Raw genomic sequence first — 14,876 nt, forward strand, 5'->3', positions numbered from 1 at the left:
TAGGAATATTCTTATTTTCTGTTTTGATATACATTTATTAAATAAATGATTCATTTTATCAATGTTTTCAAAAAATCATTTATTTAAAATTTATTCAGAAATCTAGTTTTGAAATGAAAAGTTTTAAGATGTTATTAAAAGTGTCAAAAAATGGACAAGGAAAATGGTGTGAGGCACAGCCACACTTGGCCTTAAGTGTGCAAGGCTAATCAGAGAAGCCTCATGCAGTTTTCCTACCTACAGTGTCCAATTTCTTTCCCTTTTGAGTTTTTTTTTTATCTGGACAAAAAACATTTTTGCATTAGATGCTTTGTAATTTAAAATGTGCCACTGTTTTCATAGAAGCTAAGAAAAAGTTTGGACCCGTGAGGAGGAGGATCAGGGCTGCATGGAGACTACATCATTGAATAACCCATTACCAATTATCTATATACAGTAATACCTCGACTTATGCTACTTTCAAATCTCGTCGATTTGTCTTTTGTTTGAGCACCACACAACTCTTGATTACTTGATCCCCCCACACTATTGTTCAGCTTACATGTTCGGATGTGTCGTGCAGAATCAACATATAACAAACACAAATTGTAGGTATATCTACAGAGACTTGATAGACTCTACTATGTCATCCAAACAAAGTAGAACTGATTCTTCTGCATCAAACAAGAAAAGAAAAACTTTATCTTTGTAATGTAAAGTTAACATTGGGTATTTTTGTAAAGTTGAATGAGTTAAATGAGAATGATGTCATCGTTATTCTTATTTCATTAGACTTTTCAAACGATTCATTACTAATGCGTTTAACTCATTTGACTTTACGAACGTACCCATTATTAAAGACTTTGATATAAAAATGAAAATTTGTGAATTGGCAAAGGAGTTTGATCTACCAGAATCGACGGTCAGAACAATTATAAAAGGTAAAGAAAAAATTCTCGAAGCTGTGAAAAATGCTCAATCTTTAAATTCAAGCATCATTGTAAACATCATGGTATTATCGCTGAGATGGAAACAATGTTAAAATTATGGTATGATAATCAAGTAAATGTGAAAAACTGTATAATAATATAATTTGTTATACATATATANGGGCCCTCTTAATGCCCTCAGGGAGGAAAGAGTATTAAAAAAACGTTCTATCATTCCATATAAGTTGAAAAAAAAAACGTATAATTTTTCAACGAGGTATATGTTTCAAGGGTGATGCTTGCTTTATTTGCACGTTGTACATGACTCTACTGTATTGTGATTGTTATATACTGTGTATTGGGTTTTCATGAATTTGGAAATGCATGATAAATTTTTAAAATTTACTTATAATTTGTGTAACTAACTCATAATTGCATATAATCCATAATTTTAAAAAAATTACTAAAACCAAAATAAAAATAATGAGAGTAGGCATTAGTATAGATTATGTTAAGGACCCACAAGTGATATTGAAAATATGGCATCTACCAATAGATAGTTTAGAAGGTGCTGTCTCAAAGAGAATGTTTGAGATGGTACTGACATTTATTATATTATCTATTTTACATAAGTTATATAACATGAAATTAATAATAAATTTCAAAAAATAATCATGGATTTATCAGCTTGAATAATTTTATTTTTAATTAGATTATTACCAAATTTCCCAGAGTGAATGAATTAAAATCCAAAGAAAAATTTAATTATATAATCTAAATATATATTTCAGATACCATTAATATTTTGGAAAGCTATTTTACTTTTTACTTCATTTTATTAATTGCTTTTTTTTTTAATAAATAAATGCATAAATAAAGTAAATGTAAATAATTTATTAGTTCACACATCCTATAGTAAACCAAGCTTGAATTATCTATTAATGATCAAATGTTACCGCTCAAGACCAATGAGAGGAAAAAGCTGGGGATTTTTCCTGGGTGTGGAATTTAGGGGCCTGTAATACTTTCTACCCCTATAAAATTAATGTTGTTTTTACCTACAGAAAATAAAATCTGTGAAACTGCAGTTTTATTAATAAAGAAACATTGCAAATATTTCATATGTTCAAAAAAACAAAGGCTAAAGAGCCTGCTGTGAGAGAAAAGGGTCCATTCTAAGGATGCACCGATTAATCGGTAAGTAATCGGTAATCGGCCATATCGCCGATTAATCGGTATCGATAATTGGCCAATTTTACATTTTGGTATTTTTGTTAGAATGTTACGTACAGTACAATGTTAATAATAAAAACTAATAAATTTCTGTTATATATTTATTATTTATTACATGACAATCTGAATANTCTGTTCAAATTTTAATATAAAGTTAGTCAAAATTTTGGTGATTCCTGGACAGAAATATAAAAAATATTGAAAAATACTCACCAGTAAATGTCTTCTCTTTGTATCTGGAGAATATGCGATGGTATAAACGAATCCGACTTTTATAATGAACAAACCCGGAAGATTTCGAGTCTAACAGATGGTCGTCTCCTGTGTACTCTGGTTTTCATTCGAATTGTATTATAAAGTACAGAAAAGGATACCCAAACTGGCCTCGCCCCCGTCGTCTGTCCGTGTGGATTATTTGAATCAAACCCAATTACTTCTGTGAATCATTTTTATTATACATCTGGTTATTGTCTAGTTTCTATATCTGAGGTATTTACCCGGCTGTAACAATTATCATTTGTGAAACTCTGACTTTTTGTACTTTCTCGAATGTCTTGATGGTTATAAAATATTGAAAAGTGCTTCATTCGTCATTCATATCGCTTTCAAGCTTTATAATTTCAAATAAAATTCTGTTTATTTAATAATTTCAATTATATTTGTGTCTTTTCTTTTTAGTAATTGTTTAAATGCATAAAACATGAAAATGTACCAAATATTTATACGTTTGCATGAATACAATAAATTAACTTAATAAAATATTTAAAAATAGCAAATTTATGTCTTAATAACGTGATTCTTTAAGAATAATATATTATAAACTAATATATAATATATAATATATAAACTAACTCCCAATGCAGACGATCTGTTAATTGGCGTAAAGTTTCACTATTTAACTGCCGCTTGGCCAGGTTACATAGGGAGAAATAAGATGGTAAGGATAAACCATGACCTTAGAAAGATGGGTTGATAACTCCAATGTCCATTATGAAAGTCTTCAGAGCAGGGTAGGTCTGATTGTTTAGAAAAAAAACTTTATTCAGTGAAGACCTTGATGGTATAGGATGTCGATGAGCTGCTTCCTCTGAACACTATATTTGTTGCACGTATAGAGGATGTGGGTAGTATCTTTATCTTCCCTCAGTGAGTAGTTACACTTTCCATTCCCTTTCTGCAGGAATTTCCATAAATAGACTAGTAAATATTTAGGTTATGTGAATGTCTGGGATGAATAGGTTCATTTTTTATCTTTGTGTGATGGTTTGAAGGAAACCATGCGTAGTCCTTCCTGTGGTTTAATTATCCCATCTTAATTGCCTGCTTTCGAGAGTATGGTTCTTCAGTTCGTTGTAGAGCCAGCTGCTGGGTCGCTCCCCAAAAACTGCCTCACTCTGGGACCGAGCGACCCTCTTTGTGAGGAGGTCAGCCTTCTCGTTACTGTGAGATCAGCCGGGGTTACGGAGTAAGTAGTACTCAAGTAACACTTAATCGGCACCTAGTTGGTAAAACTAGTTCTCCAGGTTTCAGATCGAGAGATCCGATCCTAATCTATTTCATAGGAGTAGATATTGGCGGCGAAGACTATATCTAACGTCAGGATTCCTTGACACCAGTTAATCAAACTTATTATACGCGGATTAACACGCGTTTGCGATCTGATTCGGAATAACTTGAGGAGACATTCTTATAAAATAAAACAAGAGTAAATTTAATAAATCTCAAACAAACGAATACAAAAATTTCGATTACAACCATTTAGCGACAAACTAGAGGCTACGACTTAATCTATGCTAATGCGCGATCGAGAGAGAGAGCTCACAAAATGATTCTAAACATACGACCTGTTAGTTGTCGTCGTCTTCGTTTCCGTAGGTAGAGGACACCTTGTAAATAGGGTTCATATTACTTTCGTATGGGAGATCAATTCGTGCACGAAATATAAAAATATCACTTCTTCTAAGTGTAGACTCGGGACTTAGTCTATCGGACTCCGTGTAGGGCGTTGGCCATCAGGAGGGAAACGTATGTGGAGTTTGTATGCTTCGGATCTGTCGAAGAACTCCTCGAATTCTGACTAATTTCCCCTTTTATTTCAAAATTTTCGTCCAATCATTGTCCAGTAACTCTTTCGTGAGAACGGACGAGAGGGGGATGAATGAGGGGTAACCATTTCCCATCTGAGCGAGATTTTTAACCAGATACGGAAAAACAGAGGATGTTCTCTTCGATGAAAGGAAATAACATTTGTTATCTGGTTTTTCCCACGTCTAAAACAATATTTTTTTTTCACAAATCGAAGTAATATTTTGTGTCGATCTTTAAACATATTTAATAAAAATTCACAAATTAGACCCAGGGCCTTTCGGATCTCACATTACCGTCGTTGCCTGAGTGACCCCGAATTCATGTTAACGATATTGTGATGCCTTTGTTCAGAAGGCTATGAAGTTGGGTCACTATTTAGTTGACGAGATTGAACTTAATGTTTAGTTTATGAATTTGCAATAAAGCGTTTCTGCTGTCGCGGTAAATTGTTATTGGGTTATTATGGTTCCTTTTGCAGTATCGACAAATGCATTGCTTGATAAACCAAACTTCCCGCTTGGTTTATCAAGCAATCTGCACCCAAGCTTTGTAATTGGCTGCGTCTGAGAAAAACCACTTAATTCGTTTCATATTAAATGTATTATTGGCTGCCTTAATTAACAGCTTGTGACTTACGAGCATGTTTAAAAAGCAAACAGACTATGCATTTAAACATATTTAATTTTTAATTCTGCGTACATTTATATTACCATTCTTATTTTCTGATCATTAATTTTCCTAGTCGTCTGACATACTCGTTAGCATGTTATACCACGCTGTCCTATTCCAGCACCAGTTATTTGTTTAAATGAATATTATTTGTATTTTATATTATACTATAGTGTTCTTTATTATACATTATTAGTATTTACAATTTTGTAAAACGCCCTGTTCCCAAAAATAAGGTTTTTACCTTTCTAAAATAATTAAAATATAAAAGTTATTCTTTGTAAACGGTGGTACTGAACGTACTATGTTTATCTACAGTTTCTGGTGTATAGGTATATCGTAACTAAGAATTATTATTATTATTATTATTACTGGTGCGTACAAGTACTGTAGCATCGATGCTCTTTGCTGTGACAGAAACTGCTTTCAAAAGGAATTTGTTCTAGAAGGATTTAGGATTTTAACTTTTAAATGTTCGAACTTTAATAATAAAAAAAATGTTTTAATTTTTTCATTTTTTATTAACCTTAATTAAACAATTACTAGAAAGAAACGACGCAAATATAATTGAAACCATTGAATGAATAGAATTTTATTTGAAATTAAGAAGTAAATCCCAAACGAAGACATTCGATGTTCCGTAGCCACAATTCAAACTCGTGTTACCAATGGTCAGATTTCCCCGTATTAAGACTAAGTAAGTGCTTCGGTCGTTGGGTCGTTGGTTTGTTGGGTCTGTTGGGTTTGAGGGGAACGGGTAGTCGAGGAACAGTCGCAACGGCATCCCAACTCGCCCGGGAGTTTTGGCATGTCAATGTCTTTCGCCGGGGTAGTGCAAAAGAAGTTACAAATGCTCGTACAGAATTCTCCGATAGGAGGAAATCCCTGAGCGCAGGCGAAATTGACGTCGTCTGAAAACATAAAAAAAATTCTTAAGTCTAGAAAATGAATAGATAATTAATTAAAGACATCCGATTATAAGAATGATTCGTGTCTAACTGTGATCGCGGGAAGATTGTATCGTGCAATAACGAGTCTCTTACCTGGAAGCAGAATGAAAAGAGCGAGACCGACAAACATCGTGGCTTTCTGCATGGTTGTCCACAATAATCTTCTAGTTTTCTATAGATACGAACACCGGTTAAAAATTAAAATATATCCATATTTTTTAATGTCAAATTTGAATTATAATCTTGAAAACAAGAAATATTTAATTAAAGTATTAGAGTATGTCGATATAGAAGATACATTTCAAATTTTCTGTTCAAATTTTAATATAAAGTTAGTCAAAATTTTGGTGATTCCTGGACAGAAATATAAAAAATATTGAAAAATACTCACCAGTAAATGTCTTCTCTTTGTATCTGGAGAATATGCGATGGTATAAACGAATCCGACTTTTATAATGAACAAACCCGGAAGATTTCGAGTCTAACAGATGGTCGTCTCCTGTGTACTCTGGTTTTCATTCGAATTGTATTATAAAGTACAGAAAAGGATACCCAAACTGGCCTCGCCCCCGTCGTCTGTCCGTGTGGATTATTTGAATCAAACCCAATTACTTCTGTGAATCATTTTTATTATACATCTGGTTATTGTCTAGTTTCTATATCTGAGGTAATGACCCGACTGTAACAATTATCATTTGTGAAACTCTGACTTTTTGTACTTTCTCAAATGTCTTGATGGTTATAAAATATTGAAAAGTGCTTCATTCGTCATTCATATCGCTTTCAAGCTTTATAATTTCAAATAAAATTCTGTTTATTTAATAATTTCAATTATATTTGTGTCTTTTCTTTTTAGTAATTGTTTAAATGCATAAAACATGAAAATGTACCAAATATTTATACGTTTGCATGAATACAATAAATTAACTTAATAAAATATTTAAAAATAGCAAATTTATGTCTTAATAACGTGATTCTTTAAGAATAATATATTATAAACTAATATATAATATATAATATATAAACTAACTCCCAATGCAGACGATCTGTTAATTGGCGTAAAGTTTCACTATTTAACTGCCGCTTGGCCAGGTTACATAGGGAGAAATAAGATGGTAAGGATAAACCATGACCTTAGAAAGATGGGTTGATAACTCCAATGTCCATTATGAAAGTCTTCAGAGCAGGGTAGGTCTGATTGTTTAGAAAAAAAACTTTATTCAGTGAAGACCTTGATGGTATAGGATGTCGATGAGCTGCTTCCTCTGAACACTATATTTGTTGCACGTATAGAGGATGTGGGTAGTATCTTTATCTTCCCTCAGTGAGTAGTTACACTTTCCATTCCCTTTCTGCAGGAATTTCCATAAATAGACTAGTAAATATTTAGGTTATGTGAATGTCTGGGATGAATAGGTTAATTTTTTATCTTTGTGTGATGGTTTGAAGGAAACCATGCGTAGTCCTTCCTGTGGTTTAATTATCCCATCTTAATTGCCTGCTTTCGAGAGTATGGTTCTTCAGTTCGTTGTAGAGCCAGCTGCTGGGTCGCTCCCCAAAAACTGCCTCACTCTGGGACCGAGCGACCCTCTTTGTGAGGAGGTCAGCCTTCTCGTTACTGTGAGATCAGCCGGGGTTACGGAGTAAGTAGTACTCAAGTAACACTTAATCGGCACCTAGTTGGTAAAACTAGTTCTCCAGGTTTCAGATCGAGAGATCCGATCCTAATCTATTTCATAGGAGAGCTATTTAAAATGTTGATTAGATATTGGCGGCGAAGACTATATCTAACGTCAGGATTCCTTGACACCAGTTAATCAAACTTATTATACGCGGATTAACACGCGTTTGCGATCTGATTCGGAATAACTTGAGGAGACATTCTTATAAAATAAAACAAGAGTAAATTTAATAAATCTCAAACAAACGAATACAAAAATTTCGATTACAACCATTTAGCGACAAACTAGAGGCTACGACTTAATCTATGCTAATGCGCGATCGAGAGAGAGAGCTCACAAAATGATTCTAAACATACGACCTGTTAGTTGTCGTCGTCTTCGTTTCTGTAGGTAGAGGACACCTTGTAGATAGGGTTCATATTACTTTCATACGGGAGATCAATTCGTGCACAAAATATAAAAATATCACTTCTTCTAAGTGTAGACTCGGGACTTAGTCTATCGGACTCCGTTATGGGCGTTGGCCATCAGGAGGAAAACTGCGTGGAGTTTAGATGCTTCGGATCTGTCGAAGAACTCCCCGAATTCTGACTAATTTCCCCTTTTATTTCAAAATTTTCGTCCAATCATTGTCCAGTAACTCTTTCGTGAGAACGGACGAGAGGGGGATGAATGAGGGGTAACCATTTCCCATCTGAGCGAGATTTTTAACCAGATACGGAAAAACAGAGGATGTTCTCTTCGATGAAAGGAAATAACATTTGTTATCTGGTTTTTCCCACGTCTAAAACAATATTTTTTTTTCACAAATCGAAGTAATATTTTGTGTCGATCTTTAAACATATTTAATAAAAATTCACAAATTAGACCCAGGGCCTTTCGGATCTCACATTACCGTCGTTGCCTGAGTGACCCCGAATTCATGTTAACGATATTGTGATGCCTTTGTTCAGAAGGCTATGAAGTTGGGTCACTATTTAGTTGACGAGATTGAACTTAATGTTTAGTTTATGAATTTGCAATAAAGCGTTTCTGCTGTCGCGGTAAATTGTTATTGGGTTATTATGGTTCCTTTTGCAGTATCGACAAATGCATTGCTTGATAAACCAAACTTCCCGCTTGGTTTATCAAGCAATCTGCACCCAAGCTTTGTAATTGGCTGCGTCTGAGAAAAACCACTTAATTCGTTTCATATTAAATGTATTATTGGCTGCCTTAATTAACAGCTTGTGACTTACGAGCATGTTTAAAAAGCAAACAGACTATGCATTTAAACATATTTAATTTTTAATTCTGCGTACATTTATATTACCATTCTTATTTTCTGATCATTAATTTTCCTAGTCGTGTGAGGAATCACTTCGACCCGGGCATACACATTTATTATTTATGCATTTTCCATACATGGAGCACATACCTTTACCTTCGCACAACTTACATAGAGCGGCTTCCACCATTGAAAAAGTCGCTGAAAAAAATGTTTAAAATTTCCATTAAATTCTAAAATATATGTGTATTATGTTACCGTTGGGTCGGTATCTCTTTGATACCACGTCAGGATGACACCACTGTATCCTTAGGTCGATACAGAGACCACAAGTTCGCGCGAGCGGTTATGTACGAGGTTTGAACCCGGAATGGAGTGAACGGAGAGAAGAACGGAAGAAACTGCACTCAAAGTTGTTTTAAACATAAATAACCGTTTATTTATATGAAATCTAAGTTAGTTATACATCAGAATTTAAGTTGCTACATATCAGTTACGTGAATCGCTTTCATTCTTGTTCAATTCCTAGTTACAATCGAGTTCGCAATTAGTTTACGCGGAGAGAAAGCGTACAATAGTGCGCGGGCAGGATAAATACCTTATATTATACTGTTGATTGAGTAACTGCAATAAAGTCTCACAGTTCGAAGTTAAGTAGGAGAATTGTTGATATCTTCAAGTTCAGTAGGCGAGGAAGAGGTGTTAGTTGACGAACAGGAACAGTCTCTCGAAGAAAATCTCGGCGCGGCACACACACACTCTCAAATAATAACTTCCACACGTTACTCATCGTGCCTGTCCTTTTTATACGAAGTCCTCTTTTTGGGCCTTTCCCCGATTTCGTCAGGGATGGCGATCTCCTTGGACCAATGAGGTGACGAGTGACACAATCGTGACACAGAGATGTACTCATCTCAACAAGGAACCCAACTCATGGGAATCGAGGGTTAACCAGATTTTATGTTTCCCTTATCTCTTTTAATTTTTATAACTCGTTCCGTCTCAATATAGTTACATTCAAAATTCAATTAAAATTTTGGAAAAATTTTAAAGTTTATAACACGAAATTTCTGACCCTCACAATTATATAAACGGTAATTTTATTAAATATCTCATATATCGTTAAACGGGATGACTGATTACTCACCAATCATCGCATTCAAGACAAGAATAACCTAAAGAAATCCAACGGTTTTCATCTTTCACAAATTCTTCCTTCCTACAAGCCGGGGAATAATTTATATTGTTAGATTATGTAAATTAAATGCACAGTTTTCGAAATTTTTAATTCACTAGATATTATTCGGACGTTCAGAAAAAAACATAATTATTTAAATTTCAGGAATCTTATGATGTATTTCTAGACATTTTGAAGACTCTTTACACCTCACTATAATCTAACTGTACTCATTGTGTTTTGTAAGCTGTGTTGAGTGCAAATTAAGTTTAATCAAATAATGTAGATTAACAGACAAAAATTAATACTCAAATATTTAGTGCTGAATGTGTTGGAAGGTTAATCAGTAAATTAATTAATCATTTAAACGTACGTATATTTGAAATCTGGGAGTAATTTCATCACCAGAAATGGAAGGCAGCGTAATGGTCGATCCATGAAGTAGTTAAAGTATACTTTCGGTAGAATTACTTTCATTTCTCTGCCTGCAACTACTTACAACTCGTGTTTCCGAATTGCGTGATTGTAGCTTACAAGATAGCGGCGCTTGACGTTTTAGAACTAAAAACTTTGCCCGTAACCTTGCTAATCACATGTACTGTACACATAAACGTGGAATTACGGTAATATATTTTAGAAATATGTATGCAGGCATTTTCGCTAAAGTGCCATCATTTGTTCACTGATGGGCTTTTCGAGCCCATCAATGATCAAATGATAAAACCACTGAACACTGGTAGTAGGTTGACATATGACGTGCCGAATGGTCGGCTGAAGATTTTGGGTTTTCGTCACCAGTCGGACACCAGAACATGTGCCAGTTTATCAGAAAATTCTTCCGGGATGCAACCATTGTTGACAGATACAGTAGATCCCCCTATAAGACGGTAGATACGTTCCGTTCTTTATGAATCAATTTTGTAGGAATCATAGTTTACGGACTACGGCTGTTTGAAAGGTTTTCTTTCATAAAATTAATCGATTCTAGACTAATTCGACTCAACATTTCCAAAATACGTATATTTTTTTGAAAATAATCCGTATAAACTACGTTATAAACAAAAAATTGTAGGATTGCTTACCGAGTGTGTACCGTTCGACTACGCCCGTTGCTAAAGCTTGGTTTCGTCGCGGAACAGCGCATCAAACCGCGGCCGCGATTTCTGATATTATTTTTCTGCGAAAACTTCGTTGACCTTTGGAGACATCCTTAATATAAATAATTTTTATGGCCGTTAAATAAGAAATGTTTCTTTCACAAGAAATGTATAAAATTACAGTACTGGACAGACGATAGGTCGCCTAACTCGCCGTAGCGTGACGCTAGACGGCGAAAAATATATATTTAATTATAATAAAGTTACAATAAATTAAGTTAATATATAATTATATATACAGTACCTAATTTATATATAATTAATATATAATTATATGTACAGTATCTAATTTATATATAATTATATGAACAGACGATACTAAACTCAATTTATCTGCCTAAACGTCCGTAGCGTGGCGCTACGGACGGCGGGAAAGTAGTTCGGCTTCCCGATGACGTTTTACGTATTATGGGAGTTATTTTTACCGTTGTTTACAGATACTGCCACAATTTTTATAGGAATCATAACTATAGGAAACGGTTTTATAGGGGGATCTACTGTATATTGCCATGCCGTATTTCCTCGATGCACGCCGAATTTCATTGTTCGGGTCACTATATAGAAATTTGATTGTGGTGGCTAGTATCTGAAGTACACTTGCAAAAATTCAACAGGAATGTAAACACTTTTAAGACAGAACGATGAGTTTTCAGCAATTCAGAGTTATGTTTGGTACTTTGACGTAGAGAAATATTAGTCTATTACTTGCTAAGAAAATAAGAAGAATACTCAGAAATATTCAGAAATATTTTCAAATGAAATTTAAGTATCGACTTTTAAAGGTAGATAAAAAAATTTCAGATTGGAATAATTCGTCTTTATTTCACTAGAACATAAGAGAAAACGAGTAATTACTTATTGCCAAATTACGACAATGTCTGGCTGCACTTTTTAATTGTAGTTTAATTTTAAAATTTTAAAATAAGTTTTTCGTTGGGTTTTGATATTCCTGCATTTAACTCTGTTCTCGAGATTAACGAAGGATGGATGGATAAGCTGACGACAGTGCGAATGTATTAGTCTGCAAATTGAAAATTGAAGCCTATTAGTAATTTCAACAAAAAGATGTTTACTTAAAATAATAATTCTTTGTTTTTCAGAGAAACTGTTAAAAACGTTTGAAGTTTCTAAAGTAAATGTACAGAATGTGCTTTTCCAATAAGAATGAAAAACTTCTTGTAAGCAACAGAAGGATAATTGATTGTTGGTAACAAAGAGTCAATTGCTAATACTTGCTTCCATTTTGGCAGTGATTAGTAATGACCCTTATTGAAAATATTTCCGATTAGTTGGCAATACTCTCTCTTCTCTCGAACTAGAAAGATAAAAACTGTGAGCCTAAATTCTTGAAAGCCAGAAGGGCGCAGGAGGAAACAAGTAAAAGAAAGCCACAAGTGTAGAGGAGAAAAGGTATGAGAAGAAAAAGAAAAGACAACATTTAGATTACCAAAGTTTGCCATCGCAGATAAGAAATTATTGTTAAAGTCTTTAATGAAGTTATTACCAAAGAGGTAATGAAGAATTTTTATGAAAAAGTTTGAAAGTTAAATCGTATGTAAGAAATTATCTATCAATACTTACCTATTGTGTACAGCAGACAAACTGGGAAATTCTCATAATGTAAACATTTTTCATGCAGTATATATACAAAAAACGCAGAAAAACACATAAATCCGATTGGGTAGTACTTTCTTTTTATGTATAAATTGACGAATAGAAAAGTTCGAACATAAAATACTTTTATTGTCCATTTATTACTTTAATAGCGATAACTTTTATTACGTAGAATAAAAAATATTGGAATTTAATTACAGTAGAGCGTCGGTTATCCGAAAGAATTCCAGTCGGCAATTTTAAATTTTCTTAAATTTTCGCTAGTGCTGTGGCGCTGCAATCTTTGGCTATATCTTGGGCTACTCCAATATTTTTTTTGTTGGTGTGTGTGCTTTAGCAGGTAGCACTTTTGTGTAGTGTTTTTCTGAGGACTGTGTGTCGCGCTGAATCGAACGTTTTTGATACTAGATCAACTTCTAAAGTATATTTTTTTGGTTTTTATATTTTTCAATATATTTATTTTCTTTGTACAAAATAAAGAAATATTTTTTAACGATACAATAGCCACGATTATTATTATAAAAAGTTCACGTTAGGCTTAACATCGACGAAAATTCAACGCGAAGCGACATGCAACGGAGAAAAATTTCAACATGGGATAGGTTAATATATTTTTCGTACATAATCGGTTATCCGAAAAATAAGTTATCCGAACAACTCCAGTCCCCAATTGATTTGGATAAACGACGTTCTGCTGTATATATACATTGAAAAATAACTGAACTAATGATTCTACCGATAATAAAAAGTAAGCAGTATTTTGATTACTCTTTTGTCATAATCATTAAATATTTTTATACGTATCCATTTATATCATTACTATACATTTTAAATTATTATAGTTTTAATAATACCCAATTTTATCTAAAATCGACCATTTGAAATATTTCACGAGAGAAGAACTGTGCATTTCAAAACTAAGGAGGACACTTCAATTATTCTCATACACGTGACAGTATGAACAACATAGTACAAGCTACGAATTTGTGGAACGATTTTTTTTATTTCTGAAATTAATATTTTCTTTTGAGAAACCTTATCGTTGAACGTGCCTGTATATTTTTGCTACGGGTAATGCTTAATGGGAGAAGTAAAGCACAGCGCAGCAATACCGTATTTCTTTTTTTTAGTGGTGATATGTGACAGTGCCTAGTGTAAAGAGACAATGTTATCCTATATCGAGAGAAGTGTATTAGAGTAAATAATGGCGTAAGCAATATTAAAAATACTATGAACACAGAGTAAAAGAATTACATTGGAAGAATTGTATAAGATTGTAATTGTAATTAAATGTAGAGTATGAAGCGATATATTAGTTTTTGCGTCAAGTGATTGACCGTATTATGATCACAGGAATGAGAATTCCCACTTGTTTTTGGGTAGTGTGGTGCAAAATCGTAGGTTTTTCTATAAACAGGTTCAAACTATAAACAATCGAAAATATGGAAAAAATGTCGCCAAAACAGCTGTATTTTGTTTATTTTTCTTCTTTTCTTCATCCGGCATTGCAGACACTTCTAGAGAAACTACTTGGCCTAAAAAGCTCAAATTTTAAACTTAAGCTTCTCTCGTCATTAATTAATGAAGAGCTGGCGAAATTTTCAAATCGATAGGTCAAACTTTACAAGAGTATATTCCCATACAGCTGTTGTACTTTTATCGCTTAACTTTTAGGATAAAATTTCATTTTATTCTTACAAGCGATGCCTACAAAAATTTATTTATTTTAATGTTTTTTTACATTTCGCTTCGAAGCGACAAGCTTATCTTTACCAAAGAAAAACTTCCAAGATTAGAAAAACTTTAAGATTCTCCAAAATTATCATGATTTTTTATTTGGGCAATTTTTTTATATTCCACTTGTTTTTGTATGATTAATAATAAAGCAATTCTCTAGGTCGATCGTGATAAAGTGAAAACAGGAAAAAATTCATGCGAAATTGTCATCAATACGATTGAAAAAGTTAAAATATTTCTTTTGTATGATATATCCCGAAAAGAAAGTATACAAGAAATATTTATTATACAGTAGAACCTCGATTTTCCGGACTAATTGGGGATGAAGGTAGTCCGGATAAGGGAAAAATTCGGATAATCATAACAAATACTTTAATTTGTCTTTTAATGATAA

The sequence above is a fragment of the Centruroides sculpturatus genome, unplaced genomic scaffold (assembly GCF_000671375.1).
Source record: "Centruroides sculpturatus isolate CEXI.00-Female unplaced genomic scaffold, Cexi_2.0 scaffold287, whole genome shotgun sequence".
NCBI classification, from domain to species: Eukaryota; Metazoa; Arthropoda; class Arachnida; order Scorpiones; family Buthidae; genus Centruroides; species Centruroides sculpturatus.